The following is a 10,037-nucleotide window of genomic DNA, read 5'->3' on the forward strand; positions in this document are numbered from 1 at the left end:
AGATGTGGGAAAGATCGCTTGTATCTGGGTGGGTGGGTGGATTTAAGTCCGAACCCTGACCCAATCCGGGACCCAGAGGCTGGGGAGCTTCCGAACTTGGGAGTTCGGGTTCCAGGGTGCTACCCAATTTTTCTTGCCCGCCGTCCGATTCCAAATTCGGAGCCTGGGCCAAGTCCTCCCGCAAGCGGGTATCCGGCTTAGAGAGCTCGGAAATCCGGACATAGTTCATCCTCAAAATAGAGGAAGAATCACTGCATTGCTCCTCCACCATCGACTCCCAAGGAGGCGATGCGATCCAAGAGCTCGTTCAAGGACAAAAGTTCCATCGGATCCATCTGCTCGGCGTATTCTGAGCTAACGTGGAGGTTGTTTTCGATGACACGAGAAGCCATCGTCGGCACGGCGGGCGAAGAGGCGATCATGACGAAGCCGCCCAGTTGGAGGGTTTGGCCTAAAGCCAGGGCTCTTCCCGAGGCGATGTTGTCCTTGATAACAAGACGGGCCATCAAACCTTTTTTCTACGTCACAGTAGGACTCTCAATGAAAGCACCAATGTCGCTGTCAAAACCGGCGGATCTCGGGTAGGGGGTCCCGAACTGTGCGTCTAAGGCTAATGGTAACTGGAGACGGGGGACACAATGTTTACCCAGGTTCGGGCCGTCTCTATGGAGGTAATACCCTACTTCCTGCTTGATTGATCTTGATGATATGAGTATTACAAGAGTTGATCTACCACAAGATCGTAGAGGCTAAACCCTAGAAGCTAGCCTATGATTATGATTGTTGTCCTCCTACGGACTAAACCCTCCAATTTATATAGACACCGGAGGGGGCTAGGGTTACACAGAGTCGGTTGCAGAGAAGGGAATCTACATATCCGAATCGCCAAGCTTGCCTTCCACGCAAAGGAGAGTCCCACCCGGACATGGGACGAAGTCTTCAATCTTGTATCTTCATAGTCCAACAGTCTGGCATAAGCATACAGTCGGGCAGTCCGAGGACACCCTAATCCAGGACTCCCTCACCCGTTACGAATTACCTTATCACAAAACTACATGCTCCTTACTGAAAACCGCTTGTCATTTCCTTCTGCTCCTCGTTGGGTTCGACACTCTTACTTATCGAAAGGACTACGATAGATCCCCTACACTAGTGGATCATCAGAGCGCGATAGGGCGGAATTGTCTAATGTTGTCGGCCCCTTGGACCTTCGGAATAAGCGATAAAAACCAAAATTAAGACGAGCTATATCTACCGTCCCTCCCAAAACCGTTGCAAATCTCGAAGAGTGGGCCTCTAAGAAGTGGCCAGAAGCGCTTGAACATAGCCACTGGCGACCCGTTCGGGCCTGGAGTCGTGTCCAATTTCATACCCATTAGGGCGGCGTCAATCTCTTCGGGGAGGAAAGCGAGCCCTAGCTCGGCATTCTCACACTCCAGGACATGTTGAGAAGGATCCCACACATCCGCGCGGAGACCAGCCCCCTGGACCTCGCAAGATCCCATCAAGTTGATTTAAAATCATAGATGTGACGAGAAATGTCCTCTTGTCGCAACAACAACCCTTGTTCCGATTGCAACCTGAGGATAGCACATTTTCTGCGTTGGCCGTTTGCGTAGGCATGGAAGTACTTGGTGTTGGCATCACCTTTAAGTGTCCACTTCAGACCACCACGACGGCGCCAATATTCTTCCTCCACACGCAATAGTGCCTCGACCTACCCCCCGAGGGCATATTGGTGGGCCCATTCCTGCTCCGAAAAGATCCTCTCATCACCCTCTGTGTCAATCCTCACAATCTCATCGAGGATTGAAGCCCTGAGCACTTTGTCATTCCTCCCTAGGTTGGTGCCCCACCCCTTGAGGCTCGCCCTGAGTCGACCCTTGAACGCGTTCCAGAACTCCATCGGGCCCCGCTGGGGCCCCACCTGGTTAACGCAAGCCCACCATTTCTCCTTAAAGATCTCCTCGAAACCTGGCGTCTCGAACCAGGCCGTTTCGAAGAAAAACCGTGGGCTGCAGCGCAATCTATCCTCCCCCTGACGAGTAGAGAAGCGGAACATGATCCGAACCGATGTGAGTTTCTGCGATCAGAGAGCAGAGAGGGTAACCCATTTCCCACTCCGGAGACACGAACGCTCAATACAACACCGAGCGAACCAGATCAAGTTGCTTGTTAGTCCAAGTAAACCTCGCACCCAACCTGGCCACTTCCCTAATGGCCATGGAAGCAATAGCAGTATTAAACATGGTCACCCGAGGCCAGTTTATATTGTTATTATTTTTGTCCGCTCCCGACCGGATCAGGTTGAAATCCCCTCCCACGAGGACCGGGAGCGCAGCAGCAGTCACCGTGGTGACTTTGGCTTGGAGTTCTCCCATGAATTCCGCCGATCGAGAGTGATCGGCCGGGCCGTAAACCTGTATGACAACTAGTTCACGTAGCGATGCACGAATGCAAAAATGCGCGACAATGAAAAATTTCCCAACGTCCCAAGCGATAATTTCATACAAGGTGCGGCTTAAACCCATAAGCATGCCCCCGAATGCCCAACTGCAGGGACGTGCTGCCATTCAAACGCACAAGCTGGTCAATGGACAGCAGCTCATGGAAACGGAAGTACGCCTTGATCGTTTCCTGTAAACCAACGATGTCGACGTCCTCTTTGAGCGTGTAATCGTTAAGCTGGGTTTGCCGCCCCGCGTGGCCAAACCCACGGATATTCCAAAAGAGGGCACGCATCTAGATCATGCGGTTGCACGGCCAGACACCTCTCGAGGTGACCGCTTTTGCCACGCGCCTCGCCTTGCCCCTGCGAGGCGGGGGAGAGGGGGCAACCCCTGTTACCTGACCCCCCCCTCTTCGAGTACAAAGAGAGCAACGACAACCCCTCCCTCGGGGTCCCCCGTCCTTTGTTCGGCATGCACTGCTGCAGCAGCCGCAAGCACTGCCCGCGCTACCTTCTTGGCACGCACGAGCGAAATCAGCTTGCGAGCCCCACCCACACCTGAGGAGTCAACGTTGCTCGCCTCCAACACCTCATGCAAATGATCATCCGAGAAAGAGTCTATAACCGTGAAGCGGGGAGGTGGGTTACATGAAATCTCCAAGTTCTTCTGCGCTTGAAGAAGCTGCGCCGCTGCAGGGACGACATGTTGCCCTTGGCCCCCTTGGAGCGCGAGCTGGTGCGCACCAGCACCGTCTTGGTATTCTTTGCCTTGGAGTTCAGCACCGTCTTGGAGGCCTCCTGTAGCAGCGGGTCGACGGAGATAGGCGCGGTCGGGGCCACCAACACCATGACGGACTAACATGGAGTGGGAGGCGCGCCCAGCGGCTCCATCGCACGCACCGCCTCCATGCTGACCTTGCGCCCTGCCGTCTTCTTCATCTGCTTCACCGAGCCACTCAGGCAGGTGCCGCGGCCTCCTGAGGCAGGGGACCGGGCAGGGCGGAGGCGAGTGGTACTCGGGGAGAGAGCAATCGGGGAACGGCCACCATCCGTGCCCGCAACCGCAACTGGGGCCGAGCACAAGGGCAAAGAAGTCACCGAGCCCAAGTTGGACCTACTGGTTGGGGATCGAGAGCGCCACCCCTACAGAGCCCAACTCCTCAGCCACCCGAGGCGCTACTGCCCCCTGTGCCGGCGCAGCAGGGCCCGGGCCTGAGATCTCGAGCTTGTCCCACGCCGCAATGTCAATTGAGTCATCTTCCTCCATGCTTGCATCGTGGTCATGTTCCTTTTCCTTGAACTTGTCCTTGTCTTGGCCATCCGGGCCCCTGCCATTGGAAGGAGGTGGAGGAGGTGGGAGGGCAGGAGCCGCCTGGCGGGGATGGTCCAACTCTGGCTCTAGCTTGACGTTGTAACCCTCGCTGTTGAACCAAATCTGCACCGGTCCACGCAGCTTGGCTCGTACACGCCATGCAAAGCGCATGCACACCGGCCCCAAGTGAATCAGCGACAGCTCGTCCACCACCACTGGCCTGCCGATCAGGGTTGTAGCCGCCATCAGATGCTCCACGCGCCTCTGCTTCGAAGGAATGCCCCACATCTTCACCCAAACTTCCGGCATGAACAACGGCTTGGGTTCGGCGAGAGCCGTGTCCCGGATTTCAGCCATGATGTTGTTGATGCAAAGAAAAAGCTTGCCGCTGCGCGTCGCCATCCTCAACATGACCGGATCAGGGAAGGCCACAAAGAAGCAATCAGAATCAAACGGGGCCACCTGCCAGTCCCACTCGCCCTCGAAGAGATGAGGCAGCTCCGCCTGTAGGAGCTCCTTGGACAGCACACCGGGCGCCGCCGAGACCAGAGCCGCGTTGGCACCCAGCAGGCCCGCGGACACCGCATCCGCCTCCTCGGGGTACTGCAAGCAGAAGAAACCGCCACCAGCAAACGCATGGCCCATGGTCTGTAGCATCAGCGCCTTGCCCTGCATGGGACAATAAGCTGAGGCGTGACCCTCTTGACTGCAGAGCACACACATCTTCTTGAAGGAGCACTCGTTTTGATAGTGACCCGTGCGCCCGCATCTGAAGCACTCGGGCTCCTCCGCTTCCTCCAGGGGATGGGCTCCACCGCCATACCCTTGGAAGAGGAGGGCTTGGAGACCGCCGGCATCGTCGGCTTGAGCTTCTTCTGCTTCTGCTTGGAGTAGGGGTCGCTGACGCGGTCGCCGCCGTGGGGGAGGCGCGCACCCTTGTGCTTGAGCTCCAAGCCCTGGTTCTTGTACTCCTCCTTCTTCTTCTTGCGCTCCTACTCCTTGAGCCACTAGGGAGGGGGAGGCCCCCCAGCCACCCTCCTTGCCGGCGCGCTCCGCCGCGCGCACCTTCTCCTGGGCTCGCAGATCGCGCTCGCGATGCCACTCCGCCTCGGGATCTGGCGCCACCCGCTTGTCCGCACGCCGATCCGCCTTTGATCCCATGTCCACGACCTCGGCGAAGGAGCGCACGAGGGGTGGGGGAGGGGAGGGAGGGAAGAAAGAGCGAGCGGATCCGCCGAAGTGCCGCAGCTCCGAGAGAGTGGTTGGAAACCCTAGCGAGCAATCTAGGGCGCCCCACGCGGCGAACGTGGGCTAGTGGAGCCAGGCCTGGGCCGAGCCGCACAACCCACATCCACACACACCGCACCAACCCGAGGAGGGACCCGCCACCTGAGCCGTGCTCGGCATGCACAGGTCGGTACGGCCCGTGGCCAAATTCTGGCCTAGCGGCCCAACCAGGCCACCCGAGCCAACCCTAGGCCAGGGCTCGGGCACCTCCGCCGCCGCCTCCCGCAGCATCGACAGCGCCGCCGCCCCGGGCGCCGCCTTCGACGCCGACGTGAGCACCTAAGCCCACAGGGAAGAAGCAGCCGACGACGAGGCCACCTCTCCGCCCACCGCCACCCGCGACGCCCGCGCCCTCAACGCCGTCGCCGCGCCCATGCTGCGATGCTCGGCACGACACCCCTGGTCTGCGAGCACCATGGCCGCCGGGCGCAAACGCGCCGCGCCGGCTGGCTTTGAGAGAGCCCCGAAGCTCCTCAGCCTGGGCCACGAACTCGCCGACCGACGGCAACGCACCGCCACCACGCCTAGCAGCGCCCTCGTCGTCCTCCGCCTCCGAGATCTCTCCATCGCTTACCTCTGCCAACGCCCAGAATCTGCTCCCGGTCCAGCTCGGAGACGCAGCCGCGCCCGATGGCGTCGCCGGGGGCAAGCGAGTCGGCCGCCCCGACGCGCGCACCGCCGACCAGGCCTCCGACTCGCCAGGGCCAGCGACCAGCGTCGCATCGCCACCCCCATCGCCCTCCGCATCGCCAGGCCGTACCAGAGCCGTTGGAGCCATCACATGCGGCCACGATCCTCGACTGGCCACGATGAATTTGAATTATTCGGTTTCATTTTTTCGTTAGTAACATATATATTTGGTTTCGTTTTCTGATTTCCTATTTTTTTAGGATTTTTTTCTCTCTTACGAGGAATCTCTTGTGTTCACCTCGAGTCCCTTTGCCGCAACTTTTCTAAGGTTGACGGTTGAGCTTATTCCCCAACTCTCCCTTAAAAAAGGGCTCATTCCCCAACTCGTCGTCTCGTTCCTCCCAGCCAGAGCAGCTGGCGGCGACCATGGCGACGCCTCTCCTCCCCGGCCTCCCAGATGAGATCGTTACCTGGGAGATCTTTGTCCTCCTGCCCCCCAAATCCCTCCTCCGCTGCCGCGCCGTCCGCCGCGCCTGGCGCTCCGCCACCTCCACCCGCCGCTTCCTCCTCGCCCACCATGCCCGCCAGCCCAACCTCCCCGTTTTCACCAGCAACCATTGCCGTGATGTCCTCGCCTTCGACCACCGCTCCGCCGCCGACGCCCAGCTTCATTCCGTCGCTCGGCTTGATGGCGACTTCTATCTGGAGTAGGCCTGGACGGAACGAGCGGGCTTTTGGGCCCGCTCGTGGCCCGTTGAGGACCGGACCGCACGGTCCAGGACCGGTAGGAAAACTGGTCGGTCCGGGCTGCGATATTGGGCCCGAAAAAATGTCGGTCCGGTCCGGTCTTTAACCGAGCCGCTCGGTCGGACCGAGGGATCGCTGTCACCGCCGCCGCCGTTCCTCGTCGTCGCGGACACCGGCAGCCCCTTGGCGAACTACCATGTCCCCGAGCTTCCCCATTCCTTCCTTCCTCTCCTCCCCTTGCGCCGCATCTTCTTGCCGCCAGTCGCCATCGCTATCGTGCTTAGACTGCTGCCGATCTGGAGTTCTCGAACATGACCTTGACCCCAACTTGCGGCTGCATGAGCCGAAATCGTGCCATGAAAGGAGCTGCAGGTCAAGATGTTTCCCTTACAACTGAGAGGAACGAAAAGTGGCATCCCACGTCCACCCGTACGTAGCTATGTTGCCGCTGCATGAGCTCAAATCATGCCATGCCACGATCTCCCACAACCGCCTGATCTAACCTGAAACTAAGTCAAGAGGTGGGCATGCACACGTTGCATGGCGAGTGATTTCTCCGGAAGTGGGCATGCACCGGGAGATTCAGAAAATTCAGTTTCGTCAGATTCAGAAAATTCAGTTTCGTCAGATACAAAACACGAACTGGGAGATTCAGAAAATTCAGTTTCGTCAGATTCAGATAATTCAGTTTCGTCGGATACAGAACACGAACTGGGAGATTCAGAAAATTCAGTTTCGTCAGATTCAGAAAATTCAGTTCGTCAGTTTCATCCAGGATTCAACAGATGACTAACCTGCAGCTAACCAGGACCTAAGCTGCACCTACCTAGGACCCAAATAACTAACTAGGACCTAAACAGCAGCTAGCAGAACTAGTGGCATCGGTCCACACGGTCCTCAAAAGCTTGACCGAGCCAGCACCCTTTCGGTCCGTTCCTGGAAAAGGAGCTCGCTGGACAGCTCGGTCCGGTCCGGACCGGACCGCCGGCGGCCGGTCCAAACGCCGGCTCGGACCGGGACCGGACCGGACCGGACCGTGTCCAGGCTGAATCTGGAGGCCTCCTGCGACGGCCTCCTCCTCCTCTCCAAGGTTGACTTGGAGACGGGCTCTCGCACCTTCGTCTTTGTCTGCAATCCGGCCACCCGTGAGCATGCCATCCGTGGGAAATTCTCGAACTTCTTCATCTTGGGGATGTACCCACACCGACCAACGGGCGAGTACCGGCTGTTACTGAAACAGTCTAGCTACATTGGCTTGCCTAAAGGTCACCAAGTTGGCTGCTTTGTCTTTCCGTTTGGCTCCGACCAGTCACCGAGGTACATCGGGTGGTCGGAGATGGAGACGACATGCTTCAGTGTCACCCCTGCTGTCCGGATTGGAGATAGACTGCATTGGTATCCAGTGTATTACACCACGTGACACATGTGGTAAGCAATTCAAACTATTTATGAAAAAAAAAAGGTATCCAGTGTATTACACAACAAACAACTCATTCCCAGTTGCAATTGAAAGCGAACTGGTAATAGTGTTCGACACCATAGCGGAGTCGTTCCAGCACATGCGTGCTCCAATTGTTCCCAATCCCACCAGCTCGTTTTTGTTTGAGATGGATGATACGCTCGGCATGTATAGCCAGAACCATGCCACAAAAATTATTGATATATGGGTGTTGCAGAACTATGAGACCCAGGTCTGGGACTACAAATACCGAGTCGACTTACCAGTTGCAGAAATCAGGGGGAAGCTTGAAGTTGGTGATCGCCTTTGGGGAATGGAGTTTGTTTCGGTGGATGGTGGTGTGCTCCTGCTGGTCAGGATTGATCACTGGCTGCTTCAGGTTGACAGTGATGGCAAATTGATTGCCAGTTTTGATCATGGTCGCCGAAGCCTCATTGAGACCGGACATCGGCTCAAACAAAGTCTTGTTGAGCATACCTTCTTTCCAGCTCTACAGCATTATGCTGTGAACGCTTCGCCTTTCATCTAAAAGCTGTTGTGGGAGATGGTGCTTCTTTCTACCTAGCTGTCAGATCCTCGTGAGCTTCAATACCTATAAATTGGATCAAGTATAAGCCTGCTAGCTTCTTCCTTTTGTTTTGATGTATGTAAAGTTGTGATCCGAGGCTCTGACTGTCATGTTTTTGCATGAAATCTAAGCTTGTGTTGGCACCCTTTCAGGCTGAAGTGACTATGGTGTGTATCGATGCTAAAACCAACTAATCTGCTTTCATGTCTCTCTTTTATTGGGTGAGGACTTTTCTTTGTTTTATTTATCTAGTGGTCCTCCTAGTACTCAACTGTTAGCAATTTATATGGATCATGTCCCTCTTCTATGAACTAAATAACTGACTTTACCTTCTTATCTGGTGATCTTCTTAATAGTCAATATTTGGGGTGTTTTCTGTTTCTACCCTTTTGTTGTATCTGAAGATGAAAAGAGTCAGATATCCTCTTTGTTAACTTGCAAGCTGCATGCGATTTTTAGAGTACCGTTGCATCATTAGCCATTTTCTGAATGAAATGTTCTGCCTTTGAGATAGTGATTTTGATCACAGACAATGCTATGTCTTTTGTTTTGCCGACTTGTTCGAGGCAAGGAACAGGTTGACTCTAGCAGTCTAGGTTAGATCACATGTGGTGGAAGTACTGTAAGATGTATTAACTGGGTCATAGTCTCATGGTATCAATCTATGCTATATCTGTGATTGATGCTATCTTTTTTCTGTGTCCATCTGTGATATGGTGCTTAACTTATGCTATTGCATTTTTGGTGCTCAATTTGTAATACTCCTTCTGCAGTTGAATCTTTTAACATATACTCCCTCCATAAACTAATATAAGAGCGTTTAGAGCACTACTTTAGTGTTCTAAACGCTCTTATATTAGCTTACGGAGGGAGTACCATGCTTCTTTCTTCTCAGTGGGTTTTATTAGTTCGGGAAGAAACATATTCTAGATTTGCCTACTAGTACTGGTGGTCTATGGAACTGCTGTATGTTGCGGCCAGGGAGGTCTTAGATAGAACACACAATGAATGTAATGTTTCTTCTACTCCCTCCGTTCGGAATTACTTGTCTCGGAAATGGATGTATCTGGAACTAAAATACATCTAGATACATCCATTTTCGCGACAAGTAATTCCGAACGGAGGGAGTACTTTTTTGTGTATGCTTCACCCCGTTGTACTACTCACTTTTGTAACTTGTTCCTTGCTGGGAGTTTTGGGTATCACTGTAGAATGTTTGAACACAACACAATGTGCAGTAATTTGAAGGTCACTCTGATCATTTGCTTCAGAATAAAAACAAGTTCATCATCCGGATTGTAATGCAGTATGTATGCTCAAAGTTATCCTTGTAAGGCAAGAGAATTCGGACATTCAGAGTAGTAGTAGTTGGAGCATAGACCAGTCGGTGAGAGTCACAGGGTGCATGCAGTGCACAGCTGTTGATCCTCACCATTCATCTACAATTCTTCACCTCCACCTGCTTTGTCTCTGAGAAAAGATTGTGTCCTGGTTGAGTTCCTGTGAAGCTGTAGTTTCATTAGTTAGCGGTTTCTGTGTTGGCGGAATGGATCCACATGGGTTATGTACCACCCGGAGGGCCCTG

General features: G+C 54.7%; 1 pseudogene; it reads left to right on the top strand.

The window, feature by feature from the left end:
- The first annotated feature begins 6,104 nt into the window (after positions 1 to 6,104).
- Positions 6,105 to 8,413, top strand: LOC123067859 (uncharacterized; annotated as a pseudogene).
- The last annotated feature ends 1,624 nt before the right edge of the window (positions 8,414 to 10,037 follow it).

Source organism: Triticum aestivum, chromosome 3B, assembly GCF_018294505.1.
Source record: "Triticum aestivum cultivar Chinese Spring chromosome 3B, IWGSC CS RefSeq v2.1, whole genome shotgun sequence".
NCBI lineage: Eukaryota > Viridiplantae > Streptophyta > Magnoliopsida > Poales > Poaceae > Triticum > Triticum aestivum.